Genomic DNA, 12,793 nt, shown 5'->3' on the forward strand with positions numbered 1-12,793 from the left:
GTTTCCTCCTGTCTCGTAATGACCAATTTAGCATTACACCCAACACGAGTTAAACTTCGTGGCCTCCTCTTTCTATCTTCCATCTTTCTTTTCATGTGCTTCTCTTCGCGAAACCCTTGACGACTACACACAATTTTCCTTAAAATTTTGTATTTGTTGGATCCATCCCACTCAACGTAGCTTTTCCTCACACTAAAACCTTTTTCAAGAGCATATTTGTTGTAGAATTCATAGCCTTCAGCCTCACTATCAAACATCTTGCTGACAACATTTAGATACTCGAACATACTCTCATCACTTGCATACGCCATGTCTTCCTGCATATGACATGTGTGGGAAACCAATCATCAACATCTTTCTGTTTATCAATGTTGCAGGTGTAAAATAGCTCATAGGCAAAGAAAAGTGCATGGAAAAGACTTTGCTCGTTTGACATGTGAGGGAAACCAATCATCAACGCCCAACAAGTAGTATCTCATCTTCCTTTAAACTATATTTCATGCACTATGCAAACCTAAAGTGATGATGACTTTAATAAACTAAATTAAGTCAACTATGGAACCAGTATCTCATCTTCCTTTAGTATATCTCATCTCAAACGTCAAGTATGTCACTTTTTTTCTGCGGCACCAAAGGAAGTAAGCAATGCCCTCAACATCTTAGTTAAACTAACATGATGCGATTAGCTCAAGAGAAACTATGCCACGATGAAGCTTTCCATTCGTTGTTCTAGTCCGTACAAATCTCGCATACTGCTAAATTACCCGGATCTTGTGGGGTTGAGGTTGTACTGCATGCACGGTGGAGGGGCGCAACGGCCAAGAGAACGAGCAGAACGCCAAGCCGAATTCATACCTTAAGGATGGTACACGCGAAGAGATGGGATCGCCCGCCGCCGTCGCCGCCGATTCAGCCGGCGCAGATCCGGCCTTCTTCTTCTTCGGTGACGGCGTGGGGGCTGGGGTTGGTTGGGTGGAGGACGAGGAAGATGAATTTATTCCTCTCACCAGGCAGGTCGAGGACGGAGAAGGTCAGGAGCGGCGAGGGGCGACGAATACATCGGAGGAGGATTCTGAACTGGATCGAGTAGACATGGATCTGGTCCTCAGGTGATCGGTTCAAGAAAAGATATTTCCCCTGGACCATTATGCCCTTATCGCAATTAACATATTAAATTTAATCAATTAAAATTCCCCGCAAGATCGGACGGCTAATAAAAATCAGACGTGATCAGACATGTAAGTACTGCTAAGTACTCCAAGTACTAACCCAATCACCGTAAAACAGCTCGTATGTCTTATCTTATGAAATTTTGCTTTTGATTTCTTTAAGGTGTTGGCTCTTCTTCCACCGTTGATCAAGTTAGGAAAGACACTATGAAGCAAGTCAATGATTTGGTACTCTTTTTTATCGTGTATTGCTCGTAGTTTTTGTTATCTTTTTATGTATTTTGAGTTTAAATTCTAAATTTCCGGTGCAATTGAGCCACATTTGGGGCATTCTTTTGAGGTAGCTATAGCGTGATGGACGTTAAGTTTTTCTCTCGCCTCGAAAAAAAAAATTGGGCCCGGGGCTTGCTCCAATCCTGGATCCGCCACTGTATCACCTGATATTTTCCCTACCACCAGGACCGTGCTTGTGGAGTTTAACAGCCACGTGGACATGTGGTACCATGCTTCTGAACTCCAAATGGATATTTGCAACTAGTGGCTTCCCAAACTACTACGTACACAAGATATTTCCTCTCGGCTATTCCGGCATATTTCCTCTGGCGTATTCCGGCGTGCCAACAAAATTTGATAAATACAATAGCAGTTTGCTGAAAATTTGACTGGTTGTTGCTAAAAAAAATCCCTTAGTTCTAAAATAAATACAAAATTGTACTAAATCGATGACGCTTATTTTGGGACGAAGGGAGTAGAAAGCAGACTAGGAAGCAATGCATGACATGACACTTGTTATTCAAGATTAGCCATGTTTAGAAACGTCCGCAAGGCTTCACACGTGATGATTCCAAGCCTTCTCTATTCTTTTATATGAAAAAAGAGGCTAACATACATTGACATCGTTCATCAGACCTCGGAGGATATTACCTAGAGGACTATGGCTTTTGGTATGTTCCCGAGTGTGTAATACGGGGCCGCGAGTAGTAAGTGTTGTGTGGCTGTAACAGGTTATCGTTATGTGTCTCTTCAAAACATATCTTTCTCCACTTAAAGCACATGTAGTTAATTATATGAATTTGTACATTTTTTTTACCATTCCTGCATTTATATGCTACTTAATTTTTGAGAATATGTATATGCTAATTTTACAAAAAAGTTGGGTAGTCAGGGCATCTCCAACGTGGACCTTCAAACGTCCGGACGTAGATTTCCGGATGCAGTCTATGGACCAGTCCGGTTGTCCCAAATCCCCAAAACCGGACGCAAACCAAGGGGACTTTGCGGGCGCCCGGACCACTGCATGTACGCGTCTGCCACCACAGACCCACTCAAAACCCTCTCCGCGCATGAATGTGGTCTGGTTTAAATGAAAATCATCTGGTTTACATGAAAATCGTCTGATTTGTTCAAATCCCTTATGAGGCACACCGGCGGATCTTCGATGGCATCTAGCATCGGAGCAACGGCTCCAACGCTATGGTGGATGATGTAGTGTGACTTGCGCTAGCGTAGAGTGTCAACAACCAGATCCGCGCGAGACACGGGCTCCCCTTGACGGCTATGACTGTGGTTTAAGGTGGGAGTACGTCTGACCAATTTGCTATTGTCTTTCTGGCCTGGCGTGAAGTACTGATAGATGCGACTATAGAATGATACATCGTCAAGATGCTGACTGGTGTCTGCACTGAAAACCCTTTTGTTGACCTTTATTGGTCGGGTTCAACAACGATGAATTTGTGTCGTTAGCTTATTAAGGTGTTGTCTACTTGTTGTTGTGCTGATTTTCATTCGTTAGTCTTGGCAACCATGATGAAAATCCTTGTCTAAGCCGTCTTTGGCAGGATGTGGCACGATGATGCAAGAAAGACGCGACGACGACGATGCAAGGATGTTTATCCCTTCTTGAAGGCGTTAGTAGACTTTGTCGTAGGTATTTAATTGGGAGAGGATTTGTGGCAAGCAGGTCTCACAGCACGCAGTCCCTCGGGCGTGCTTTTATTTCATTTTACTTTCCGATTTTCAAACTTTTATATCTTTAAACAAAAATTCTAAATTAAGTTATGTTTTCATATTCGTGTTTCTCGTGACGAGGGCTTTCAAATAAGATCCATTTTGAATACGTATTGACCAATTTTGAAAATAAATGTTAAGTTTCAACACTTGAAACTTAGTACAGGCAAATAATAAAATCACGTTTTTTCCTACGACCAGCAAAAAAACATCTTAAAATCTTGTCTACAAAACTTGGTAAAAACGACTGAGAAAATCGCAAGTTTCATATAAAAAGTCGTAAGTTTCAATGACTGAAACTTAAAACTTATTGTGCCCTCATGCGGGATCCAACTACTCCGCGGATCACCAGCCAATCGAGTTGCTGGGCAGGGCTTGGCAGGTGCGTGCCCCTGCGAATTCGCAATATTTATTTCATATTTTGTAATTGTTCGATCATGGTTGTCTTGTTGAGTAATTTATAAGAATGTTGATGTGCATCATAATCAGAGGCGGCGGGAGTTTCAACCTCCATATTTTTCGAATACTAAATCAAGTTTGCTACTCAGAAGAAGTGGGCATATCTACACTGGGTTTTATGCAAAGGGCCGTTGAGCAAAATTTATTTTGAACTTGCAATTTTTTTTCCTTTGTGAGCAAGCCAATGCAGAGTTGTACCACGTTATCGTTCTTCTGGGTCAAAGACAGACGGTGGACCCACCGCTAGATGGCCATTGCCCAATAACGTGCAGACACAGCAGATCGAGCTTGGCTTCCTCCCCCCTCCCCTGCCCTTCCCTCTCTCCCTCCCTAGCCATTACCGAGATTCAGATCAAGATGTATGTTGTGTTGAAGCAGCGAAATGATACGGAAAGATATGGTTCGGGGAACGCAAATCAAAACCCACATATACAGGGAACAGAGGAATAGTACTGCTTTATACTACTACTAGCTCAGCCATGAATCTGCAGCAGGGCCTAACAAGGAGAATTTCTAAAGAAAGAAAAGCAATCATAGTCCGACAAGCTCGAACTTAACCGCAAGGATGGATGGATGGATCGCTTACCATAGCTATGAAGAAAATTCGAGCTTGAGCTGCTGACGAGGCCGAGGACTTGCGGTGATCATGCAGAGCACGTAGACGTAGCACGGCAGCTCATCGCCTACTTGACTCGACCCGACCCATCTGTGCTTATATACACAGCTGAGCGGAGCCGGAGCCGGAGCGACATGGGCGTGATGCACAAGTTGCGGATGAGCAACATGGGTGTGATGTTACAGGTTGTGTGGAAGGGACCATTCGGATACGGGAAAAGCCGTGGCTTCTCCACTCCTGTTTTGTCGCTTCACTCCATTTTTTTTCGAGGGTAAAAGGGTTGTATTACTCAAGAGCATAGAAGTTCATCCCTACACAAGCTAGGGATGTTAGCTGGGCCAGAGCGGAGCCAAACCACCGTACGGTCCTCCGTTCTACCAAAATTTGCTAAAACATGGCTTACATTATTTTGCTCTCTAGAGATATGAGTAACACTAGACTCCCTAGAACCCAAAAGAAGCTTGACCTCTGAAACCACCATTGCATGTTCGGATCGGTCTTGTCCCGTCGCCTTGATCAACGATATTGCATGCAGGCAATCGCATTCGAGGGCGATCAGTAGCTCAGTCCACTGTAAGGCCAGTGCGAGTCCTTCCCGTCACCCTTCCAGCTCGGCATGAAGTGGGTTAGGGCACGAACGCAGGGCTCTGCATACAGAGAAGATGATGGCGCCATCATGACCACGTAGAACCATGCCGGAGCCCGCCCTACCATCCTCGTGGGCGAAGGAACCGTCGACATTCAGCTTAGCCCACCCATGCGGCGGTGGGTGCCACTTCCGAGTAAGCTTTGGTCCCGTCGACACATGCGAAGATCGCTGCACCGCCCCTTCATGCTGCAGAACCATCTTCCCCTTATCCCAGTCTCCTGTTGGGTATTGTTGTACACCCAACAGCGAGCAAAACATAGCTCTGTAGGAAGCGTCGAGAAACCTTCATAGGCGGTGGTTTCTTGTCATGTTGGATCTCATTACGTATGAACCAGCACCTCCACATCACCATGATGACTCTGAGACGGTCACCCTCGTCACACTCCGCCATGAGGTTCAAGAACCATTCCAACCCCGTGTTCCGTATGGATGTGACTTCGGGAATTCTCCAGACCTCCGCCATGGTACGCCATAAATCCACAGCCCGTGGACACCTGCAAAACACATGATATGTGTCCTCTCACTCGAGACCACATAGTGGACATATATCAGATACCTCCATATGGCGATCAAATTTGTTAGCCCAAGTAGCAAGTGCATTTGTAGCCACCCGCCAACTAAAGACACGCACCTTCGGAGGAGCAGGGCACCTCCATAAAAATGCCCAGACGGCACGTCACCCGTCCGGTGCCCTGCTCGCCGCGACTGAAGAGGGACGCAACTTGTCCTCGAGCGCCAGCCGGTATGCGCTACGCACGGTGAAGATACCAGTGCGTTCGGCACCCCACGCAATAAAATCATCTCCCAGCCTTGGGGATGCCTTAATCTTCAAAATTTGTTGTACGTCAACCGGCCAGAACACCTGCTGGAGCAACTCAACGCGCCAAGCACCATTGTCATCCAGCAGCTCGCTCACCCTCCTCAACCTGCAGCGCCCTTGTTGAGTGATTGGAGGACGCCCAATGGGGTGGGGGATCCATGAGTCTCTCCAAATGCGAACTGATAGCCCCTTACCAATGCGCCAGACCAAGCCCTTCTTCAATAGATCCAAGCCATGCACTATTGACAGCCAAGTTTGCGAAGCGTTGGTGGAGAAGACTGTGTCCTGTAGTTTGCCATTAGGGTAATAGCGCGCTTTCAAGACCCTGGCACACAAGCTGTCCGTGTTCACCAGCAACCTCCAAGCTTGCCTAGCCAACATCGCTTGATTAAATAGTCTGAAGTCCTTGAATCCCATACCACCAGCAGATTTGGGCCGCAGTAAGTGATCCCAAGCCCTCCAATGCGTTTTCCTCTTATCTCTGTATGCTTCCCACCAGCAGCTGCGGATCATACGTGCAAGGTCGTCACATGTGCTCCTGGGGAACTTGAAAATGCTCATAAGAAACGTCGGTAAGGCCTGCGCTACAGCCTTAATGAGGACCTCCCTTCCTGCCTGCGACATGAACTCCCCCCACTGAATAATTCTCTTGGTAAGCTGTTGTTGCACATTTTTTAGTTTCCCTTTAGATAACCGACCACTAGGGGTAGGAAAGCCAAGGTATTTTTCTTCAAAACTTGCATTCACCACCTCCAGCGTGTGCATAACCTCCTGTTTTTCGCCTCCGGACACCTTGGCCCAAACATAATGGAGCATTTATTTGGGTTAATAATTTGCCCGGTTGCTGTAGCGTACCTCTCCAATGCGTCTCTGACGTGATTAGCTTCTGTAGCATTAGCACGGAAAAACAGTAGTGTGTTGTCCGCAAACAAGAGATGCGAAATTCCCGGTGCTTGAGGACATACTCGCATCGGTGTGATCCTTTGTCCCTCAATTTCCTGTCTTAAAATAGCATCCAAACCATCAGCCACAAAAAGAAACAGAAAGGGTGAAATAGGGTCTCCCTGCCGTAGCCCACAGGCCGGTGCGAACGAATCTGAGAGGGCTCCATTTAATCTAACATTATATCTCACCGAGGTGACACACGCCATTATCCAATTCACCCATCGGCAAGAGAAACCCAACTGTTGCATCATCCGCTCCAGAAATACCCAGTCCACTCTATCATATGCCTTCGACAAGTCCAAATTATACGCACAAAAGCTCTGTTCAGGGTCCTTCTCCTGTTTTATTGCATGGAAGCATTCAAATGCAATTAGTGCGTTGTCCGTAATCAACCTCCCCGGCACAAAGGCACTCTGTACCGGGGAAACGATCTCATCCAAGATGGGGCGCGATCTGTTCACTAAACATTTGGCAATGACCTTATAGATCATATTACAGAGGATAATTGGCTGAAAATCAGAGAGCCTAGTTGGAGAGTCAACCTTTGGAATTAACACAATGGTGGTGTTGTTTACCCCTTCCGGCATTACCCTGGTGGCAAAGAATAGTTTCACTGCAGCAACAATCTCATCCTTCATCACAGACCAATGGCGCTGGAAGAACCTTGCCGGGAAACCGTCCGGTCCCGGCGCTTTCAAGGGACCTATTTGGAACAAAGCATTTGATATTTCATCATCAGTGAACTCCTTACACAAGTCCTCATTCATTGCCGTAGTGACCTTTGGCTCAACTAGCTGTAATACGTCTCCAGGGTCAAGTAGATGGTTAGCGGAAAACAGGTTTTGAAAATAATCATTAGCCAAATGTAACATGGTACTCTGATCGGTGTGAAGCACCCGTTGGTCATCTACCAATCCTTTTATTCTATTTTTCTGGGCTCGCCACACCGCCTTGCGGTGGAACATCTTGGTGTTCCGATCCCCTTCCTTGAGCCACCGAATCCTCGACCGTTGTAGCCATATCATCTCTTCCTTGTATAATAATTCATTCATTTTATCCATCTCCGCTCGTATCTCCCGTCGATCTGCATTCATGTTAGTAAGTTCTTCCAAACGAGACCGAGACTTTTCAAGCTCTCTCGTTACATTGCCAAAGGTTCTGTTGCTCCAAGTATGCAGGTCATGCATTACCTTGGCTAGGGCCTCTCTGACATCACCAAGATTTTGTTTCGTACCTCGGCTCGTCCATGAGTTCGCAATGATGGCTTCCAGCGCCGGTGACCTCTCCCACATCAGCTCATATCGTCGGACATTGTTGGGCTGAAAGATCGTGGATGTCGCCTAGAGGGGGGATGAATAGGTGCTTTAAAATAATTACGGTTTAGGCTTGAACAAATGCGGAATAAACCTAGCGGTTAATTTGACAAGCACAAAACCTACAACAACTAGGCTCACCTATGTGCACCAACAACTTATGCTAAGCAAGATACACAACTAAGTGATAGCAAGATATATGACAAGAAACAATATGGCTATCACAAAGTAAAGTGCATAAGTAAAGGGTTCGGGTAAGAGATAACCGAGGCACGCGGAGACGACGATGTATCCCGAAGTTCACACCCTTGCGGATGCTAATCTCCGTTTGGAGCGGTGTGGAGGCACAATGCTCCCCAAGAAGCCACTAGGGCCACCGTAATCTCCTCACGCCCTCGCACAATGCAAGATGCCGTGATTCCACTAAGGGACCCTTGAGGGCGGTCACCGAACCCGTACAAATGGCAACCCTTGGGGGCGGTCACCGAACCCGTACACTTTGGCAACCCTTGGGGGCGGTCACCGGTACCCGTCAAATTGCTCGGGGCGATCTCCACAACCTAATTGGAGACCCCGACGCTTGCCCGGAGCTTTACACCACAATGATTGAGCTCCGAACACCACCAACCGTCTAGGGTGCCCAAGAACCCAAGAGGAACAAGCTCAAGGGCACCAAGCACCCAAGAGTAATAAGCTTCTCAACTTGTAACTTCCACGTATCACCGTGGAGAACTCAAACCGATGCACCAAATGCAATGGCAAGGGCACACGGAGTGCCCAAGTCCTTCTCTCTCAAATCCCACCGAAGCAACTAATGCTAGGGAAGAAAATGAGAGGAAGAACAAGAAGGAGAACACCAAGAACTCCAAGATCTAGATCCAAGGGGTTCCCCTCACATAGAGGAGAAAGTGATTGGTGGAAATGTGGATCTAGATCTCCTCTCTCTTTTCCCTCAAAAACTAGCAAGGATCCATGGAGGGATTGAGAGTTAGCAAGCTCGAAGAAGGTCAACAATGGGGGAAGAACACGAGCTCAAAGGATAAGGTTCATTGGGGAAGAAGACCCCCTTTTATAGAAGGGGGAAAATCCAACCGTTATGTGCTCAGCCCGCACACGAGCGGTACTACCGCTCCACGAGCGGTACTACCGCTCTGGCGGAAGAAGCAGGGAAAAGGAGCAACCAAACATGAACCTTGGGGCGGTAGTACCGCGCACCCCGGCGGTACTACCGCCGGAGGAGCAGAACACGGGACCAAAAATGCAGTAGCGGTACTACCGCCCGACCGGAGCGGTACTACCGCTTATAGGCGGTACTACCGCCCATCAGGGCGGTACTACCGCTTATAGGTGGAACTGCCGTGCCTTACTGCCGTGCAACTACTGCAAAACTCGACACGAAAAATGCAAGACCCAAAATCGAGGCGGTACCAGCGCGGAACCGTAGCCGTACTACCGCCTATGGCCATAGGCGGTACTACCGCTTTGGACAGCGGTACTACCGCTTGGGGCGATAAGCGGTACTGCCGCTCTGGCCGCGGTACTACCGCAGGGAGAAAACCAGAACTGCCATAACTTCTTCATATGAGCTCCGAATTGAGCAACCTCAAGCTTGTTGGATACAAGACGATGAGTAGCATCAACACAGCGAGATGAGTAGCATCAACACAGCAAGGTTATAGTAAGAAGAGGCAGGGGAGGTATGCCAAAAAAATAGAGGAGTGAAACCTCCAACCGAGAAGAACCGGCATAACCTCCAACATCGAAAACATCATAGAAGATGCGAGTGAACTCCGTTTTCGATGAACTCGAGCTTGTCATCAAGATGACCATAAGCTCCAAAACTCACAAAGAGAAGAACCAAACAAGAACCAACAAAGATGATGCAAGGATGCAATGGTTTGAGCTCTCTATGAACGATACGATCAAGCTACTCATCGAGAGCCCCCCTTGATAGTACGGCAATCGATCCTATAACCCGGTCTCCCAACTACCATCATGAGACCGGTAAAATAGAAAACCTATCAAGAGAAAACCTTTGCCTTGCACATGGTCCACTTGAGCTAGATGATGACAATCTTGACTCCCTCAAGTTGGACCACCTTTCTTGGTTGTGTTGGCTCGATGAAGACTAGTTGATTGCTCCCCCATACTCCACTATGGGTGAGCCACTCTTCCGCACATCTTCACTAGTCCATTGTCACCACGATGGACGGCAAGCTTCAAGCATTTGATCTCTTCATGATGCTTCACTTGAACTTGCGCACCGCAACATCTTCATAAGTCCATTGTCGCCACAATGGACGGCAAGCTTCAAGCATTTGATCTCTTCATGATGCTTCACTTGAACTTGCACACCGCAACCTAACCCCACAAAGAACTCTCACAAAGATCATGGGTTAGTACACAAAGCGTAATCGACAATGCTTACCACACCATGGGATCGCTTGATCCCTCTCGGTACATCTTGTGCGCTTTGTGTGTTGATCAACTTGATTCACTCTTGACTTAGTCTTGATCAACCTAGACTCTTTCCAACTCTCTTCATTTGGATGATGTCTTGAAGGTAAACATGAATGATCACACAATCTTCTTCTTCAAGACATGCTTGCAATAAGCTCTACTCTCACATGACCAATCTTTGGATAATTCCTTAACAACACCTTGGTCACCACATAAACTCCTTGAAACCAACACATGGACTTCAAGAAAAGCCTATGGACAAATCCTTCAAATATAACTCAAGGCAACCATTAGTCCATAGAGATTGTCATCAATTACCAAAACCAAACATGGGGGCACCGCATGTTCTTTCACCGGTCCTCCTCCAGAGAGCATTTGAGTAGTAGAGGGCAGTGGTCCGACGCCGGCGAGACTAAGTGTGTCACCGACGCATGCACGAACATGTCCCTCCAGCCATTTGAAGCCACGGCTCTGTCAAGCCTCACCTGGACATTTGCCCTTCTGCTTCTTCTATTATCATATGTGAAGGGGTGACCTGTAAAACCAATATCAGTCAGTTCACAAGCCTCTAGAGCGTCACGGAAATTAAGCATCTGGCCTGGCGATCTCGGGGTCTCTGATTGGTGCTCGAAGTCCCACATAGCTTCATTAAAATCGCCAATAACAATCCGTGGCAGCGAGCTTTGTGCATGCAGACTCCTGAGTTTGTTCCACATAAGGTGCCGGTTCTCCACACGCGGTTCTCCGTACACAAATGTAGCCCGCCAAAGTGGTGCATCAGCCGAGGCACGAAGGTACACATCAATCGATCTTTCATTGGCTTCCTGAACATCGACGTACATAGACTCATGCCAAAAAAGTGCTAAACCACCACTACGACCATTACAACTGACAGCTTCAAAACCGGACAGACCTAACCTGTTTCTAAGGCGATACATCTTATCTTTATTTTGCCTAGTCTCACACAAGAAAACAAGACTTGGGGAATGCGTCCTAACAAGAGACGCGAGATCACGAACTGTCAAGGGGTTCCCCGCCCCACGACAGTTCCAACTAAGCCAATTCATTGCTCCTGACGGGGCGGCACATCCGACCCCATCAGTTTACCGGCGGCCCCAAGGTCGGTTGCCTCCAGTCCATCCATGCTATCCGAGTCCATCATCTCCTCCTCCTGGTTCTTGCCTTTGCCACTCAGCTGAGTCTTCCCTCGTTTCTGCTTGTTGCCAGCGCCCCTCTTTGCATGCACCACCCACTGGTAGAAAATAGGCCTTTAGTCCCGGTTCGCAAAGGCCATTAATCCCGGCTGTGCAACCGGGACTAAATATGCGCGACTAAAGGCCCCCCCCTTTAGTCGCGCCTCTTACGAACCGCGACTAAAGGCCCGTCCACGTGGGCGCTAGGAGTCCGTCGGGGCGGAGGACCTTTAGTCCCGGTTCTCGTGGCTAACCGGGACTAAAGGCCTCCTCCGCAGGTTTAGGGTTTTAGCCCCCCTAAACCTGGTTTCTTTTTAATTTGTAGTGTTTTATTTCTTTTATATTTTATTTTGTGTTTTATTTTAATTTTGATGAAGTTTCAGTACACATATTCTACGCTACTATATACATGCATATGAAATTTCAAACAAGAAGAATTCAAGAGGAATATATAATATATATTCAATCTCGGGTGACCATATACAACTTCGAACAAGTTTCCATACACAATTAGGATGGATGACCATATACAACTTCGAACAAGTTTCAATCTCGGGTATGCATATAAATTTCTTCGTCCTCGGTATAGTGTTCTCCTTTAGGATTGATGACTTCCCTCATGAAAAATCCTGCTAATTCATCTTGAATTGGTCGGAAGCGAGCTTCTGGACTAAGCCTCCTCCGCAAGTTATCCGTCGCCTTCCGCACGCTATCCGATGCCTTCCGCTCAGAGGTGTGTCTCCGGATGTTCTCACAAACATAGTATCCACATAGATTGGTCCCCGGTGGCTGCTTATCCACATTAACTAACCTTCTAAAATCTAGCTCATGTTTGAATTCACCGACAATTTCTTCTGAGAACCGTCTCCAAACCCTACAGGGCAAAGAAAATTAAATGAACAAGGGAGTTATTAGTTACTTGATATTAGGAAATGAACGAAAGAGACCGATCGATATAGAGCTCAAATGATTGAAAATAATTACTTTTGCAGCATTTTTCTCATGTCGGCCCAACGCTTTGAATCCGAATCCATAGAGTCCATGATTAGAACTCTGGAGGTGTGAAGTTCAATATTTAGCAGAATCCAGTGGAACCTGCGGACACGGCACATGCGGAGTCATGCATAACTCATCGATTAGACATACCATGCATGGAGTAAAC

At 46.9% G+C, this 12,793-nt stretch overlaps 1 long non-coding RNA gene across 1 annotated transcript; it reads left to right on the forward strand.

Annotated features, from left to right (window-relative positions):
- The first annotated feature begins 1,023 nt into the window (after positions 1 to 1,023).
- LOC120976505 (uncharacterized) lies at positions 1,024 to 3,235 on the forward strand. The gene is made up of 2 exons (XR_005772077.3): positions 1,024 to 1,397; positions 3,008 to 3,235. It is a non-coding gene; the product is annotated as an uncharacterized lncRNA (long non-coding RNA).
- The last annotated feature ends 9,558 nt before the right edge of the window (positions 3,236 to 12,793 follow it).

This window comes from Aegilops tauschii, chromosome 3 (assembly GCF_002575655.3).
Source record: "Aegilops tauschii subsp. strangulata cultivar AL8/78 chromosome 3, Aet v6.0, whole genome shotgun sequence".
Taxonomy (NCBI): Eukaryota; Viridiplantae; Streptophyta; class Magnoliopsida; order Poales; family Poaceae; genus Aegilops; species Aegilops tauschii.